Consider the following 18,419-nt stretch of genomic DNA (forward strand, 5'->3'; position numbering starts at 1 on the left):
TGGTAGGCCTCCAAACACCCACTGTTCCTTCAGTCACTACCCTCAGGCTGACAGAGCATAGTTCTCCCTGTGTGGCCTTCCCTGACCCTGGGAGAGCTGCCTGACTCCTCACCCCTACCCCCCTCTCTCTGCCCATTGTTCCTCACAGCCCAGATGGAAGACTTGGGCATCTTTTACTTTCTCTTGTTTATTGTCTGTCTTCCCATTCTGGGTTCCAGAGGGTAGCCGGCATCCTTTCTCAGATCTGTTCCCAGCCTCCAGGAGTCAGGCAGAACTTAAAATATCAGCTAAACCTTGACAGAATGAGGCTCAGTTCCTGTTTTCAAGAGCTGTAGCTCCAAAGTGGAAAACTACCCTCCACTAAGAGCTGGACCCCAGTGCTGTGGTAGCCACCCGGGGCAAACTATTTAGGAAAACGCAGCAGCAAGGAAGGGATGCTAAGGGAAGTGACAGGAAGCAGAGATGAAGGACACCTAGGGAACCAGGAAGAGGAAGCAACCAGTGGAAGCTAATAAAGGACAGACATGGGATGGGCCCTCCTACCCTGAGGGGTGTGGGCCTCCGAGGTGGGGGTTGGGAAAGGAGTTGCACAATATTACAACCAGCCTTAGCCACCCCTCCCCCCTCCGCTCCCCCCCTCCCCCACACCCTGCGTCTTTTCTTTCCTTTGCTAACTAGGGCCTGAGGAATGCTACACAGGCAGGCAGGCCACCCACCACTAAACTCTTTTAAGTTTCTTTTTAAGACATGGACTTAACTAATTTACCCAGACAAACCTTGAACTCCTTCCGGTACTTCCCCCCTCCCCGCTCCCTTCCCTGGCCTTGAACTTTCTATCCTACGGCGGCTGAGATTACAAGCTTGCACTACTCACTCAGTAACCTTAGTTTTAACCTGGCAGACACCTATTGTTCATACTGTGCCCCGGGAAGTAGAGTCCCTCCAGCGCCATGTTTAATGATGAAGGGATGGAGCACTGGTATCCCACACAGCTGCTGGTGGGGAGCGCAGCCTGGGTGAATTAACACGCTCTGCTTTCGATTATCCTCTTTGGAAGCCTGTTTGTGTGGCCAGAATTTTGAAGAGTTGTGCCCTTAAAGAATGACCCAAGTTCAAACAGAGGCGATTTCCTTTCACCACACGGGAGGGCAGTTCCCTGAGCTGTCATGATGGCAGAGATAGACAGAACTGAACTTTGGGTGCTCACACCTTCTGGACTCAGCCATAGTGAACAAGGCTGCCTTCAAGCACCAGGGCAAGCGAACCTTCTTCAGACTACATTCTGTAGTCAGCTCTGATGGGGGTTGGGGGAAGGTGGGGACTCCGAAGCGATTGAGCAAGTGATTGACACAAAGGGACACCAGCATATGCACGGTTGCAGAAATGAATTGACTTCTCCAGGTCTTTGCTTCAAAGTCTTACATTACGAAACGGAAAAAAAAAAAAAATGCTAAGGGTAAGGGTAAGACGCTGTGAGGCAAGAACGTAGTGCCTGCGGGTAGGGGTGGGGCGGCGCATCCTTTTAGAGCTTTTCCTTATCTGCCAAAGGCTACTGAAATCCCCGGTCCCAGAGCACTCTGCAGCCTCAGTGACACTCCCTAGGCTTTGAAATGTGCAACTTGTATAAATGTGCGGGTGCATGGTTTCTGTCAATTTTTAGCAAGTGAGCAAATAAAAAGTGGTTAGGAAAACCCAGATGATCCCTACACCATCAATTGCTGACCTCGCGAAGTCCACAGTCCTTGGTAGCGCAGAGCCACGCTGCAAGAAGGCTCGGAGCTACGTGACTGAGGGCTCGCCACGCCCCTGGCCACCGTAGGTCGAGTTCCCAGCTGGGCCGGCTCAACCGCCTGGGACTGGCTGCTCGGACACGCCCCACTCCCCTGGGCCCCAACTGCGCTAGACCGACCAGGTCGCCCATCCACGTGCAGAGTCCTTCCTGCGTGCAGAACGTGCCAGCTCTGTCCTCTCTTTCTGAGCCTAGGTAATTCATCCTTAGACTGTAATGATTTAGGCAAGCCTCACACAGCCTGCAGAACTAAGATTTGAGGATATCTGGTTTCGTGCCTGTTGGATTTCTAGTATGTAGACGCTAGTGAGGTCACGTCTATTAAGTGCTATGAGTTTATTGGGGTCAAAGTGCTGATTTAATTTTGTCGCCTATTTTTTTTTTTTTAGGTGATCTCAAGTCCCATGTTTCAAGCAAAGTTTACTGAGGATATAGTGACAGGGGAACATCCCCACGTGGTTGACACATAACTTGGAGGGCACATAACACATCAGGTCAGTTATTAGTCCTCTCTTATAGCTGAGAACATTCGTATCATTTCTTATATTAGTCAGAATTTTTATTAATGAGATTCACTCTTGAATGAGAAGGAAAGCAACGTTTGAGAATCTCTTTTTAGGCAACTTTCAAGGAATGCTCCGTTCCTAACCTTAAACAAACCAAAAGGGCAAAGCGATATTATCTTTTCCTGTCAGGATAATAAACGGAGCTTTTCTGTTTTCCTTCGGTCTTTTGCAAGCAGTGACACTTGAGAAGTTTCTCACCAGCAGGTTTCTGTCCCCTGCTTGAAAATTGTCTGACTGACAGGAACCTAAATAAGGCAGGGGGCACAGGGGTGGGGGTGGGGACCTCCCTAGCTCCACTGTGTCCTGAGCCAGCCAGCAGAACCAGGGCTAGAGATTTGATTCCGACTCCCACCCTTGGAGATAAAATCTCAGGCCTTGTGCACTTTAGGCAAGCTCTTTGTCACCAGTGACCTACAAGTCCCAGACCTGAGGCTACAGGTCTTAGGAAATCTTGATTCTTTTGTTCTTGTTGTGGATCATATTGTTTTCTTAAATCACTGCTCATTTGCAACCTCTAAAAATGGCAAAAAGGCTGGGGAGAAGAGAAATTTGTCAGCATCAACTTTCTCTCTCTGAAGTTTGGACACTGTCAAAGGAACCCCAGCAGTGAAGGTCACATGGCTGACCTGGCATAGGAAGAGTAGCAGAGACTGATGCAGACAGCCCCACCTGCTGAACCTCTTCTGGCAGCCATTTTGCCTTGGTTAGTTGGCGTGGTTCTTTCTGTTTTATCATCACATGTCTCGTGATGATGTTTGGGTCTGCAGTAGACCACATATAAGGCTGTGGTCTGGAAAGAATGTATAATGAACCCTATAGCCTAGTGACATCACAGCCACCTTGTCATTGTAGCACAATAAATTGGAGTGATGCTGATATAAGTGGGACTACTGTGTCGCCATCTGTGTAGAAATACACACACAACACAGAAGGCGTGGCAACTGTAACAGTGTTGCTGGTCCATGAATCTGCCTGCACTATATTTTTCTGTTCATATTTCAGAGTGTATTCTAAAGACAAAGGTGGCTGGTGTCAGATGGCATACTGTGCTGTCTTAGTACTGGCCTTACACATATCTGGTTAGTCACATCTCTTCACTGCAAAAAGAATTCCCCTGGCATGACCTGTCCGTGCCTCAGCACAGTGATGGAACTGCCTAAGGAATATCTCAGATGGATCATTAAGTGAAACAGGACTGTTGTAAGAGGCTCTGGAAAATCGCCTCAAACAAAATGGCCAACAATTAGAAAGCACTGGTCCCCAAGCCCAGCTGCCTGAACTCATGCAAGATGGTGGCTCTCTCTCCTGAGCCATCATCTGACTTCTTGTAAAGAGGTGGTTCAGTTAGAACTGGCCAGCAGTGGGGCCCAGTCTAAATCAAGCCGTGTCAACCACTTTGGTACTATGTAAGGTGCCTTCTCTCTGCAACTATAGCATGATCTTCAAATAGCTCTTGTTATCCAAGGTAGCTTTATTCTGTGAAGTTATTATGAATATGGGATGTCTAAATGCTGAACACTGTGCTAGGGAAAATAAAATGTTAGTTTCTTATGTCATAATTTTGTCAAATATCTATATCTATCTATCTATCTATCTATCTATCTATCTATCTATCTATACTGTTTTTTTTTTCTTTTTTTGAGACAGAGTTTCTCTGTATAGTCCTGGCTGTCCTGGAACTTACTCTGTAGACCAGGCTGGCCTCGAACTAGAAATCCACCTGCCTCTGCCTTCCAAGTGCTGGGACTAAAGGCATGTGCCTCCACTGCCCGGCTAATTTATACTTTGTTGTTTTTTGAGACAGAATATCTTTTTATAGCTCTAGAACTAGCTCTTTAGACCAGGCTGGCCTTGAACTCACAGAGATATTCCTCTACACTGGGATTAAAGGCTCGTGCCACTGCCACCTAGCTATCAGCTATATAGCTCTATTTTATGTGCGCTTCTATTTGAAGACATGCCCCTTAACATGCATGGTTGACTGAGACTCAGGCAGGTTTGGCGTTGCATACCAGGATTGGGGATGTGGGATCAGAAAGATCAGGAGTTTAAGGCCATCTTCAACTAACTGTATAGCAAGTTCAAGACCAGCCTGGCCAACGTGAGTTTCTGTCTCAAAAATAAGAACAAACCCAAGTACATAAGGTTTGTGCCCGGTAGCACCCAAAACTCAGATTTTGTCCACGAGGTGTGTCATAGTAATAGTCTTAGTCTTTCATGTCATAGTAACAGTCTTCATGGGTCACTAGGCAGCATTTCCTAGCTGGGTGTGTAGAGGGTGGCCATGGGGTGGGGTGGGGGGGAAAGATCATCCTAACAAAAACCAGAAATGCCAAAAAAATAAAATTCAAAAGGCACTAAAGAGAAACAGTTACATATGAAAACGGCACTTACTTATAATAAGTAAGCTAGAAGCGTGGAAGTCAGGAATCTGAAAGTTGTCACCGCTTCCCACATCACACCCTCTGATGCCTGTCAAGAAGCCTTTATTAATTTTTAAAGATGTATTATTTTTATTTTATGTGTCTGAGTGTTTTGTTTGCATGTAGGTGCCTGGTTTCTACTAAGGTCCAAAGAGGACATCAGAATCCCTGAAACTGGACTTATGGACAGTCGTGAGCTGCCATGGGCTTGCTGGGAATTGATCCCAGGTCCTTTGACAGATCAGTTAAGTTCTCTTAACTGCTGAGCCATCTCTTCAGCCTTGGGTGTTAATAAAGGGGCTTAAAAATACATTTTAGCTGGGCGCGGTGGCGCACACCTTTAATCCCAGCACTTGGGAGGCAGAGGCAGGTGGATTTCTGAGTTTGAGGCCAGCCTGGTCTACATAGTGAGTTCCAGGATAGCCAGGGCTACACAGAGAAACCCTGTCTTGAAAAAACAAACAAACAAACAAACAAAACAAAACAAACCCCCCAAAAAACCCAAAAAACAAAAGAAATACATTTTAGTGAGCAAGCTCATTTGCAAGAGAAGAATCCACAGATAACCAGAGTAGTCATAGGTTTAGTGGTGACCAGCTGGATGGGGTCAAAGGACAAATATCCGCCGTGTGCCCCTTTGTAACTAATGCTTACTAACTCCCAATCTGCAGTATGTTCCATTTCCTCCATGGGCTCATCCAAGGTAAAGACAAACCTAAATCAGTTACTGGGGTCAGGAAACTGCGAACTTGGGTGATTATTACTCAGACATTCTCCAACCTGTGCAGCTAAATTCAGTTTCTTTCTAGAGTTTCTGTTATTCATTCAACAAACTTTTCCCTCCAGTGCACTCTGGGTTGTACGAATTTGTACAGTGTTGTGGTCATTGAGAGCTGGCGATTTTCAACAGATACACTGTTACTTAGTGTTGCAGTTAAGGTTTCTACTGCTGTGACCATACCACTGCGAGCAAAAAGCAAGTTGGGGAAGAAAGGGTTTACTCAGCTTATACTTGCAAATCATAGTTTATCACTGGAGGAAGTCAGGGCAGGAACTCAAACAAGGCTGGATCCTGGAGGCAGGAGCTGACACAGAGGCCATGGAGGGATGCTGCTTACTTCCTTGTTCAGCTTGCTTTCTTAGAGAACCCAGGACCACCAGCCCAGGGATGGCACCACCCACAAAGGGCTGGGCCCTCCCCTCTTGATCACTAATTGAGAAAATGCCTTACAGCTGCATCTCATGGAGGCATTTCCTCAACGGAGGCTCCTTCCTCTCTGATGACTCTACTTTGTGTGGAGTTGACACAAATGCAGCCAGTACACTTAGCGATTGTGTTCAGAAGGCATAAGGCAGAGAGAGGGTCTTGACCTGTGGGTCATGATCCCTTTGGGGAGTGGGGGGTGAGTCAAACAATCCTTTCACAGGGGCCACCTAAGACCATCAGAAGACACAGATATTTACACTGCAACTCATAACAGTAGCAAAATTATAGTTATATAGTAGCAATGAAAATAATTTTATGGTTGGGAGTCAGCACAGCATGCGGAACTGTATAAAAGGCTGGGAGCGAGGAAGGCGAGGACCACCGTCATAAGGGACAGAAGAGTCTGGCTGACTTTCAGCTTGGGTGATGAGACTTTGACACTGAATGGTTCAAACACTTTGCCTGGGCCTTTTCCATTTCCAGAAAGGGCTTCACGACAGCGTAGAGCAAAGCAGAAGTAAAAATCAAAAGAGGGCTGGAGAGATGGCTCTGCAGTTAAGAGCACTGGTTGCTCTTTCAGAGGATCTGAGATAAGTTCCCAGAACCTACTGGGAGGTTCTCAATTGTCAGTAGCTGCAGTCCCAGAGATCTGACACCCTCTTCTGAGTTCTTTAGACACTGTAGTGCATACATATGCATACATACATACATACATACATACATACATACTGTACTGGCTGGTTCTGTGTGTCAACTTGACACAGGTTGGAGTTATCACAGAGAAAGGAGCTTCTGTTGAAGAAATGCCTCCATGAGATCCAGCTGTGGGGCATTTTCTCAATTAGTGATCAAGGAGGAAGGTCCCCTTGTGGGTGGTGCCATCCCTGGGCTGGTAGTCTTGGTTCTATAAGAGAGCAGGCTGAGCAAGCCAGGAGAAGCAAGCCAGTAAGGAACATCCCTCCATGGCCTCTGCATCAGCTCTTGCTTCCTGACCTGCTTGAGTTCCAGTCCTGACTTCCTTTGGTGATGAACAGCAGTGTGGAAGAGTAAGCTGAATAAACCCTTTCCTCCCCCACTTGCTTCTTGGTTATGTTTTGTCCAGGAATAGAAACCCTAAGATACAAACATACATACACACACTCATATACATAAATCCAAATAAATATTTTTAAAAATCAGGAGGAAAGAGTCTAGCAGGGTAGGGCAACAAAGTCAAAGAAACAATATCATACAAGCAGCTGATATGGAGATTAAAAAAAAAGGCATGAGAGTATGGGTGTGTATATGCACACATTCGAATGTATGTGCACTGCTGCTGTCTCTGGCCTGGCTGAACGTGGGATCTGGGGGCTTGTTCTCTGCATAACAGACCAAATGCATAAGCAGCTGCTCCCTGCCCCTGCTCTCCTAGCATCTCTGATGAAAATGTGTTGAGTCTTCCTTCATTTAGAACCTAAGTCATTAAGCATCTCAGCGTTTACTTTTTTCTGACATCTGGCTATATCCAAAGAAGGAAGCCGAAGCAGCAGGAAAGGAAAACGGAGTGAGATTCTGAAAGGAGGTCTCTCGGGAGACTCCGCCTCGATCAGCCCTCAAGACAGACCGTGTTTTGTGCTACTCACTGAGGGGCGACTTACCCATAGTAGGCTGTGTGGACAAGGAGGGCTGGATGTGTAGGCACGGCCAAGAATTTTTTTTTTTTTCTTTCAGGAAACAGTGTGGTCCACCCTAGCCAGGAACAAGTGAGACCTTTATTTCTACAGAGAAGGCCAGAGGTGATTTCATCCTGGAAGGCTGTCAAAGCTCCTATCCACCACCCCACAAAAATATTCCAGCAATTCCCACATTTGTAAGAACAAAAACTCGTGGTTTTCCTGAGCCTTTCTGCAGAGCTGTGTACCTGAAGTCCTTTCTGACTCACCCCAATTTATGTCCTCAAGCTGTCTCTGTCTCTGTCTCAGTGTTTTTCAAGACAGGGTTTTTCTGTGAAGCCCTGTCTGTCCTAGAATTCTCTCTGTAGATCATACTGGCCTTGAACCCAGAGATCCACCTGCCTCTGCCCCCTGAGTGCTGGGATTGACAGTGTGCACCAGCACTGTCTGGCTAAGGTGACATTTTTCTCCCTCATGTTCCTTGACAAAAACCCAAAAGGTTCAGACAGATGAAGGAACTCCATACAGTCCCATAGCCCTGGTTCCCTGTGACCTTCCCAAGCATTATGTTCTCTTAGCTCCAACCGTCAGCATTTCATATTTATGAAAGGCATGGCTATGTGTTATGTTAACATCAAGTAACAGTGGCGTGTGGGCTGGAGGAACCTTTGTATTATTTTTCATAATTCCTCTACTAATTTACATTTCTGCCAAGTACGTAGCGTTTCTCAGCGTGGACATAGTCACCAGCATTTGCTATTTACTTTAGTCTTATACAGTAGCCCAACTAACTGGGGTGGGATGGAGCTAGCCCAGGGCCTTGTGACTGCTAAGGAAATGCCCTACCAGCGAGTGATATCCCTAGTCTCTTCTTGTAGCGTAATTTCAGTTTTCATAATGGCTGAACATTTTTCAGATATTTATTGGTCACTTGTGTTTCTTCTTTTGTAGGGTCTTTTCAAATCATTGATCTATTCTTCCATCGGATTGCTTGCTTCTATTGCTGCTATCTTTTAATTCTTTAAACGTTCTAGATATTAGCTGTCTATCAGACAAATGGCTGGCCAAGGGCGTTCTCCTGTCCTGTAGGCTGAGTCTTTGCTCTGTTTGTTGTTTTCCTTTGCTGCGCAGACGGTTTTTATTTTAATGTACTATCCCGTTTGTCAATTTGTGATTTTTTGTTTCCTGTGCCTTTGGGGTCCTATCCAGAGAAATATCCCCATATGTTTTTCTTTAGTCATTTCAGGGTTATGGGTCTTCCAGCCAAATCTTTGATCCATTTTGAGTTATTTTTGTACAGTGTAAGAGATAAAGGCCAAATTGTAATCGTTTGCTGGTAGATCCACACTTTATACGGTCTTTTCTCCCTTCATTACTGCAACCAAATGGACACTGGCCACTGTCCCAGATTTGCAAAATGACAGAGATGAAAGGGTAGGAAAGGGTTTTTGCTCAGGAAGCCCAGTGTCAGGAAACAGGGTGCTTAGGAAATTGCAAGCCATATGTTTCCTGTCCAGCACACACTGATGTCTGGGGTGGTTGACGAGTTTAAAGGTAGCTGTCTCAAAGTAGCTTAAGGAACCAGTGGAATGGTTCAGTGAAGAAGGGAGCCAAGCCTGAAGGCCTGAGTTTGGCCTACCTGGTAGAACAAGAAAACTGACTCCAGTAAGTTGTCTTTTAACTGTCATACATGTACCATACTACATCATACTTACATAGATAGACAGACAGGAAGACACACAATAAATGTTTTTTGTTTTGTTTTGTTTTTTGTTTTTGTTTTTTGAAATTTGCCTGCCTCTGCCTCCCGAGTGCTGGGATTAAAGGAATGTGTCACCACACCCGGCTAAGTTCAGAGATTTTTAAAAATTTATTTAATAAAAATTCATTTTAAAAATGTGTTTAAAAACATTTATTGTAAGCTGGGTGTGGTGGTGCACGCCTTTAATCCCAGCACTCAGGAGGCAGCAGGTGGATTTCTGAGTTCGAGGCCAGACTGGTCTACAAAGTGAGTTCCAGGACAGCCAGGACTATACAGAGAAACCCTGTCTCAAAAACAAAACAAAACAAAACAAAAAATCTTTGAGCTTAGTTTTCTATTTTTGAGCTCTGCATTCTAAGTGAAATAGGATCTTGGGACTTTGTAACTTTTTCTTTGTTAAGCTTGAAGCTAAGGCTAGACACAGGGTGTAGTGGAAGCTAAACCTTTGACTCTGTTGTTTATTGGTTTTTAAAGGCTAGAGTGAAAAAGGTTTTTAAAGGCTAGAGTGAAAAAGGGAATGAGTTAAGATATAATACACCTGCATGGACACACAGGGCTAGTACCTTATCCCACAGCCAACCAAACAAATCAACTGTCAAATCAACCACAAAATCAACTGCCGGCTTCCTACTGGGGAAGCTGAGACTGGAAGGCTTATAGCTTCATTAAAGCCACACATAAATGGAATCTTAATTCTGGGCAGGGAGGAATGTACGTTTGTAGTTGAAGCCTTTGGATTTCGAAAGAAAAGAGGATGAAAGAGGAGGAACATCCAACAGAGACGCTCTTAAAATCCTTCTAATTCAAAATTCTCTCCTGGCTCCGTTCCTCTTATCTCTGGAGTAAACCCACGTTTAGATCTTGTCTTGCAGGGCCCAAGATATTTAGAATCCAGTTCCCTCCCCGATTCCTGCACCTTCCATTCCCCTATCCTGGGTCATTGAGCTTCCACAGGACTAGGGGCTCCCCTCCCATTGATGCCTCTGAATACCCAGGATACAACTCACAGACCATATGAAGCTTAAGGAGGAAGAAGACCAAAGTGTGAAGGCTTCAGTCCTACTCAGAAGGTGGAAGAAAATAATCACAGTTGGTAGAGGGAGGGAGGGAGGCATCTGGGAGGTGGGGGGGGGGGAGACAGGGGAGAAGTACAGAGGGTCAGAAATCCACCTTATTTTTAATTAAGACAAGTTTTTACTACATTTATTTATTTATTTGCTTTGTGTGCATGCATATATGTTTGGGTCACACATACTACCACACATGTGTGGAGGTTACAGGACAAGTCCCAGGAGTTAATTCTCCCTTCCCAACCTGTGAGTTCCAGAAATACAACTCAGGTGAGGCTGGGTAGCAAGTGCCTTTTCCTGCTGAGCCTTCTCACTAGTACCCCCACCCTTACCCAGCCGTGTGTGTGTGTGTGTGTGTGTGTGTGTGTGTGTACACATAGGTGCTTCTACTGTGAAGGCCCCAAGATGATCTGCCATCAGTGTTCTACCTCCTTCAGTGAGATCTAGTCCCTCAGTTAAACTCAGAGCTTGCTGATACGGCTGGTCCAGCTATCTAGCTCACTCTGTCTGATTCCCATCTCTTCTCTCTGAAGTTGGAATTATAGGCGAACCTCTTCACTGAATCCAGAGTCTGCCTATGGAGTTAGATGGGTGGGTCTGAGAGCCCCAAGGATGCTCTTGTTTCACCTCCTGAGATGGCAGGCCTATGCTGTCACCTCCTGAGATGGCAGGCCTATGCTGTCACCTCCTGAAATGGCAGGCCTATGCTGTCACCTCCTGAGATTGCAGGCCTGTGCTGCCAAGCGAGGCTTTTTATGTGGATGCTGGAGATCTAAACTCTTGTCCTCCCAGTCACGGAGCAAGGCACTTGGCCCACTGAACAACCTCAACAGCCTCACTGGTAGGGTTTGAAGAAAAGTCAGGACTTTAATACTTCAGTGTGGCCCGGTTGGGAGGTGAGTTTAGTGTATGTAAGGTGTTTCTGGCATGGTCTAGAGCCCCCATTTGAGACAGATTAATGCCTTTCTCACAGGATTGGCCCAGTCATATGGGAGTTTGGGTCCTCTCTCTTCTGCTCTCGCCTCTTTACCTAAAACCAGGCGAATGCTAGTACACGCTCTCGGACTGCCCGGCCTCCAGCCTCCAACCCCCAGCCCCCAGCTCCCAGCCCCCACCCTTCAGTCCCCAGCTTCTAGCTTCTAGCCTCCACCCTCCAGTCTCCAGCCTCCAATCTCCAGCCCCCAGTCTCCAGCCTCTAGTCTCCAACCCCTAGTTCCCACCCTTCAGCCTCCAGTCTCCACCCTCTACCCTCCAGTCTCCAGCCTTCAGCCCCCAGTCTCCAGCCTCCAGCTCCTAGCCTCCACTCCAGTCTCCAGCCTCCAGCCTCCAGCCTCCAGTCTCCAGCCTCCAGCCCCCACCCTCCAGTCTCCAGCCTCCAGTCCCCAGTCTCCCAAACCAAACATTTTGTGTCAGTTCTACTTTTCCATCCCCCTCGACATAAGTGCCCGAAGGGAGAAAGAAGCATTTTCACTCATGGTTCTGGAAGCTGCTGTCTGTCACAGCAGGGAAGGACAGCAGCTCACATCTTCCACAGCTAAGGAGCAGAAGCCAGAAAGGCTGTGCTAGCATTTTCTTCTTCAGCTTTGATTCCATTCGGGTTCCCAACCTTTGATGGTTCTGCTTATATTCAGGGAGTTTGACTTCATCCCCTTGGGTGAATCTCTGGAGACTCCCAGACACCCCCTACTGTGTACCCCACTGTCTCCTCAGTATGTCGGCATTCTGTCCTGTTGACAAGATTCAGCACCACCCTTGGGCTTTCTATAAATCAGCCAGTCTCAAGCATACTATCGCAGCAACAGGGAATGGGCTAAGGCACTGTCTCACGAAGAGAAAAAAGTTTCTTCTTTAGTAGGCCTAGACTGGAAATGTTCAAGGCAGCTAATAACGAACGTTTCTTTCTTTATCCTTCAGAGAAGGCTCACATCACAGCCGGGTTTCTGCATCCTGGTCCTCGAATTTACAAAACTCTAAAAATATGCCAGCTACCATGTCAGGTATTGGGGGCAGGGGGTGGGGGGTGGAGAAAGGAGTGTGTAACGTTTGCCTTTAGAAAAGTTACAGGACTTGTAGCAGGACCAGACCAGAACTAAAACCAAAGCAAGAGCTGAACGCTAAGACTGAACAACCCTACAAAACAGAGCTTGCCCTGAGGGACTGCTTGGAGCAACTTTTCTCTGGGAGGATTGCCTAGAGTGAGCTAGGTAGGCTTTAAAATTTTTCCACTCACCTTTCTCACGGCAGTGTTGGGACATGTTAGACTCTCTGGTTGACCACAGGGGATGCCTGTGGCATTGCTGGGTGGTACCCAATTCCCTCACAGGGACAGTGAGTCAGGGCTGAGAGCACACAGTCAGCTCTGACTTTTGTTTGTTGTTTAATCCCAGAGACTTCACCCTTTGGAAAACAAACAAACAAACAAACAAACAAACTGAATCTCTGCCTGTTAAAATGCATTGATTAAGCTATTCCAATTATGCACGCTCAGAGTATGTGCAAACCATATATGCCCACATCCACATCCACCGATCCACACACAGGCATATATATGTAATTAAAAATAAAAATAAACCTTTACAAAGTTATGCAGCTGCCAAAGGAAGCCTGTGTTCCCAGAGAAAAGCCAGAGACTGGACACTGGGAGCACTTGCTGCTCTTTACACAATCAGCAGCCACCTTCAGCCCATTGGCAGCTGTACTGCTGGGGCTTGCTCTTGAACTGGCCCCTTTGGTCATTCCTTGGTTTTACCTTTGCGTCCTGAGATACTGGGGTAAGTAACTCCTTTCACACACTCACTCTGTGAATCACGGGCTGTGGGCAAACAGTATACTTCAATGCTTTGCTTCATGGATGTACACACTTAATGATACCACCGCAACACACACACACACACTCACACATCCACTCTTTATTTCCACTCTATTTCTGCCCTCAGTTGCTTTATATACGGGCTGGTTTTGTGTGTCAACTTGATCCACGCTGGAGTTATCACAGAGAAAGGAGCCTCCCTTGAGGAAATGCCTCCATGAGATTCAGCTGTAAGGCATTTTCTCAATTAGTGATCAATGGAGGAGGGCCAAGCCCCTTGTGGGTGGTGCCATCCCTGGGCTGGTAGTCCTGGATGCTGTAAGAAAACAAGCTGAGCAAGCCAGGGGAAGCAAGCCAATAAGCAGCACCCCTCCATGCATCAGCTCCTGCCCCCAAGTTTCTGCCCTGTGTGAGTTCCGGTCCTGACTTCCTTTGGTGATGAACAGCAGTGTGGAAATGTAACCTTTCCTCCCCAACTTGCTTCTTGGTCGTGATGTTTTGTGCAGGAATAGAAACCCTGACTAAGACAGACAGAATCCATAAACAAAGGTCATCGTTTCCAGTAGGGTAGAGAGTTCATGAGTTTAAATATTAAGTTAAGGGGAAAAAAAACCCCACAGGTTCTCAGTGATTATTAATGACCCATTTCCCTATCTTATGACTCTGTAATCATTTTTATTAGGTATTTATTTCATTTACATTTCCAATGCTATCCCAAAAGTCCCCCACATGCTCCCTCACCCACTCCCCCACCCACCCACTCCCACTTCTTGGCCCTGGTGTTCCCCTGTACTGAGGCATATAAAGTTTGCAAGACCAATGGGCCTCTCTTTCCACTGATGGCAGACTAGGCCATCTTCTGCTACATGTGCAGCTAGAGACACGAGCTCCGGGGTACTGGTTAGTTCATATTGTTGTTCCACCTATAGCATTGCAGATCCCTTTAGCTCCTTGGATACTTTCTCTAGCTCCTCCATTGGGGGCCCTGTGATCCATCCAATAGCTGACTGTGAGCATCCACTTCTGTTCTTGCTAGGCCCCGGAATAGCCTCACAAGAGACAGCTATATCTGGGTCCTTTCAGCAAAATCTTGCTAGTGTATGCAATGGTGTCAGCGTTTGGAAGCTGATTATGAGATGGATCCCCAGATGTGGCAGTCTCTAGATGGTCAATTCTTTCGTCTCAGCTCCAATCTTTGTCTCTGTAACTCCTTCCATGGGTGTTTTGTTCCCAATTCTCAGAAGGGGCAAAGTGTCCACACTTTGGTCTTCATTCTTCTTGAGTTTCATGTGTTTTGAAAATTGTATCTTATATATTGGGTATTCTAAGTTTCTGGGCTAATATCCACTTATCAGTGAGTACATATCATGTGAGTTCTTTTGTGATTGGGTTACCTCACTCAGGATGATGCCCTCCAGGTCCATCCATTTGGCTAGGAATTTCATAAATTCATTCTTTTTAATAGCTGAGTAGTACTCCATTGTGTAAATGTACCACATTTTCTGTATCCATTCCTCTNTTGAGGGGCATCTGGGTTCTTTCCAGCTTCTGGCTATTATAAATAAGGCTGCTATGAACATAGTGGAGCATGTGTCCTTCTTACCGGTTGGAACATCTTCTGCCCAGGAGAGGTATTGCGGGATCCTCTGATAGTACTATGTCCAATTTTCTGAGGAACTGCCAGACTGATTTCCAGAGTGGATGTACAAGCTTGCAATTCTCCATTGTTGGTCGAATTTCAAGTCTGTAATCATTTTTTAAAAGGTAATTTCCAGTCATATGCCAGCACTCCAGGCTGAGACGACAGCACAGGACTGGCATTATATTCTCTCTAGGGCCAGGATGGTTCCTTATCATCCACGGATATGACAACCTTCATCCACAAATTGATGCCTCATACCAGGCTTCCTTAAGGACCTCTTCTCCCATCTTTCCATGGCTCATGAGACAGAAACATCTAGGCATCAGATATGGATCCATAGTCCAACTGTCTGTACTTTCCTATTCTCAAACCTGCTTCTCCTCCAGACCTGCCTGCCTGCAGAACATCACTTGGGATTGACCTCAGGGTTTCCTCATGCTGGGCAAGTGCTCTGTCTACACCATATTTAACTCTTCCATCTCAGCCCATCCATGGTCTCTTGGGATTCTCTTGCAGGGGATGCCAAACTGCTGGGTCTGCCTCCATCCTTCTGGCCATTTCCAGCCTCCATGTCACGTTTCCCCTTAAGAAGTCACATCTAATGGCATTGCCCCTTACCCTCAGAGTGTTCTGAAACTTCCCAGTGCCTTAGGTGACATTCAAAATCCTCAGATGGTTGGGGGGAAAGAAAGTACTTTTTAGGCTCACCAATGCCTTCCCAGATGCTACTCTGTCTCCCTTCTAGCTAGCTATGTGGTCCTTCCTGCTCATACCCACCCTCCCAGCTCTCCCAGGCTACCTGCCTCCCCAAGGTTATCCTACCAGGAATGATTCCACCCCCATCCCCGCCATCATCCTTCAACACTCAGTTCAAGTGGCACCTCTGTCCCTGGGCCTCAGTGGCATCTCTATGGCATCATATCTCACTGAAGTGATTGCTCTTGTCTGTTCCCTTGGAGATACCATAGTCACATCATCTAAGCACCTAAGGCAAAAGGAGAAAGTTAACATTTTTGTGGCTTTCCCTTTGAGACGTTTTAAACAAATACATGTTTGTTGAATGATTCTCTAGATACGGTATGGGGTCCATATTGTTAAATTTTAGAACATCTGTAGGAGAAAACAAGCTGATGGGCTTTAACTGGGTTGCTTATGGGGTCCTGACATCTAAGTGTAGGTCATATTGATCTTGATAAATAGTTATTGTAAAGGTATATGCAGTTTACTTTAAAGGCATGGTTTAAACTAAGAGAGAAAGAAGACATTTAGAAGTGACAACACTACTCAGTGTTTACTGTGGGTTCTGATTCTGCCTTGCCATCTCTGTTCTTATAGGTGCATACAGAGATGGAGGTGACCTAATGAATTCCTTGAAGCCACACTGCCGATCCAAATGATTGGTTGATACCAGAGACCCTGTGACATTAAAGTCTATGTGGTTACCTGATACAAGACATGACCCCTAGTATTATAATCCAATGAACAATAGCTAGCAGCCATAGAGGCTTACCACATACCTGGCTCTGCTCCTAAGTTTTGTTCTGTGTGATTAACCTTCTAGCAAACACTGGGTGACCTAATCCGGTAATTCTTTGTTTCTCTTGTTTGTAAAGTATGATAATGCTTTCAATCTTTCATGGCAGGGATTAAATAAAATAATAATGGAGAAAATGTGGATCATATCAACCAACCTGCTTCAGCTAACAACTGTCCACGGACTGCAGTGAAGGTACTCTTCCTGGGTATCTGTGGGGAACAGACCTTCTTTCAAATATCAGCAGGCACTGATGCTCATGTCCTACAGTGTCATGGAGTGATGCATAGACTCTATGCTCCTCTTCCCATACAATTAAATCATCTGGTGTTATGTATAATATCTAACACATTATATATGACACATAAACACGTGTTACACTATGTTGCTTAGTGAATACCAACAGGAAGTAAAGATTCAGTTCAGGATATTTTTGATTCATCATTGGTTAATAGGCAGATGGGGCATTGCTAATACTTGAACCAGCCATACATTGCAAGTTAGATCCTGGCAGACTTAGCTAGCTGGGTAGTTATGCATGTAGGTCAGTGAAAGCTCTCCGTTTGGGAGACTTGGGGGATCAAGCAGAAATGACAGTGCTGGTTAATACTGGCTGGGGTCTTCTTGGTGAGATCAGAGGTGTGAGTGACACCTGGTCACTTTTATGGTGGGCCACCCAAAAAGAGATGGCTGAAATCAACTTGCTTATTTTCCTTGTTTAGGGTTTCCAGCCTGCTTATTGTTCTTGTTTGACACCTTGATGCAGTTCTAGCCTCTCTTGAGGTTGCTTTTTTTCTGAAAGACGTTGGGATTCAGCATCTTGAAAGTCCTTTACGTGACAATGACATCTGATTTGATAGACTCGAGGCACTTACATATCAAAATCACTTTCTGAATGGGCTATCTTCAAAAAAAAAGGAATGTCCCTAACCTGTATAGAGAGCCTTCTCTTTGGTAAATCTGTCTCTCAATCTGTAGGCCCCAAGGCTGCCTAGTCATCACCCATCACACTGTGACAGTCTTTCTGATGTCTCACTTTCCTGGTGGTGTCTGGCTTTCCAAGCCTTGCCTTACCACCCTCCTGGTAATATTCCCGCTGTGATTTTTACATTGCTCTCCATTGCAATGGGACAAAGCCCATGATCTGTGCAGAGGATGTGGGTTGAATCCTGGGAAGGACCTGGTCTCTCTGCCTTTGCTTCCTGCCCCGCTTCTCCATTCTTTACTTGGTTAAATGAGAGTTCTGTTTTACATGACAGGCACCACTCCCAGTGCTGCTGGATCTTGTCTCCGTCTGTCCTTTTCTGGACACTAAATAGTCGTAGAATGAGAGAAGACTAGAAAGTTCATGAAGGCAAACAGGTGAAGGAAGCCTAGGAAGTCTGCTTCTTACTCCCTGGGATAATCTGCTCAAGGAATTTCATCATTTAAGAATCACCCATGATGCATTTCTGGCCTTTGAATGGGTACAAGTCCTGTGAGAGGCAACTAGACCTCAGGCCAAACTGCTTACAGGGGTCATTTATTCAAAATTGAGAGTTTGGGGACAGTACCAGCCAACCCATGTTGTAAAGGCCTCCCTCAGATGCCAATCTGAGGCCCTCAAAGTGACTCAAGTCCCACAGTATTTGTGCAGGAGTTTGGCTAAAATGAAACAACAACCATGAATGTCTGAACAAGAAACTCCTAAGCCAGCCATTCTACCCTTATTCTGCCTTGCTAGCTGGCTAGTTGCCTCTGGAAATTTAGCTGCTGCTTCTTCTTCTTCTTCTTCTTCTTCTTCTTCTTCTTCTTCTTCTTCTTCTTCTTCTTCTTCTTCTTCTTCTTCTTCTTTTTCTTCTTTCTTCTTTCTTCTTTCTTCTTTCTTCTTTCTTCTTTCTTTCTTCTTTCTTCTTTCTTCTTTCTTCTTTCTTCTTTCTTCTTTCTTCTTTCTTCTTTCTTCTTTCTTCTTTCTTCTTTCTTCTT

The 18,419-nt window shown here is 45.8% G+C and overlaps 1 long non-coding RNA gene across 1 annotated transcript in view; it reads left to right on the forward strand.

The window, feature by feature from the left end:
• The first annotated feature begins 1,757 nt into the window (after nt 1-1,757).
• The window catches only part of LOC110300398, a 17,661-nt gene continuing 999 nt past the window's right edge, over nt 1,758-18,419 (forward strand). Inside the window, exons 1-5 of the long non-coding RNA XR_002378566.2 lie at nt 1,758-1,984; nt 2,179-2,283; nt 7,696-7,834; nt 12,384-12,673; nt 16,564-16,649. This is a non-coding gene — a long non-coding RNA (uncharacterized LOC110300398). The remainder of the gene's footprint in view (nt 1,985-2,178; nt 2,284-7,695; nt 7,835-12,383; nt 12,674-16,563; nt 16,650-18,419) is intronic.

This window comes from Mus caroli, chromosome 8 (genome assembly GCF_900094665.2).
Source record: "Mus caroli chromosome 8, CAROLI_EIJ_v1.1, whole genome shotgun sequence".
Lineage (NCBI taxonomy): Eukaryota > Metazoa > Chordata > Mammalia > Rodentia > Muridae > Mus > Mus caroli.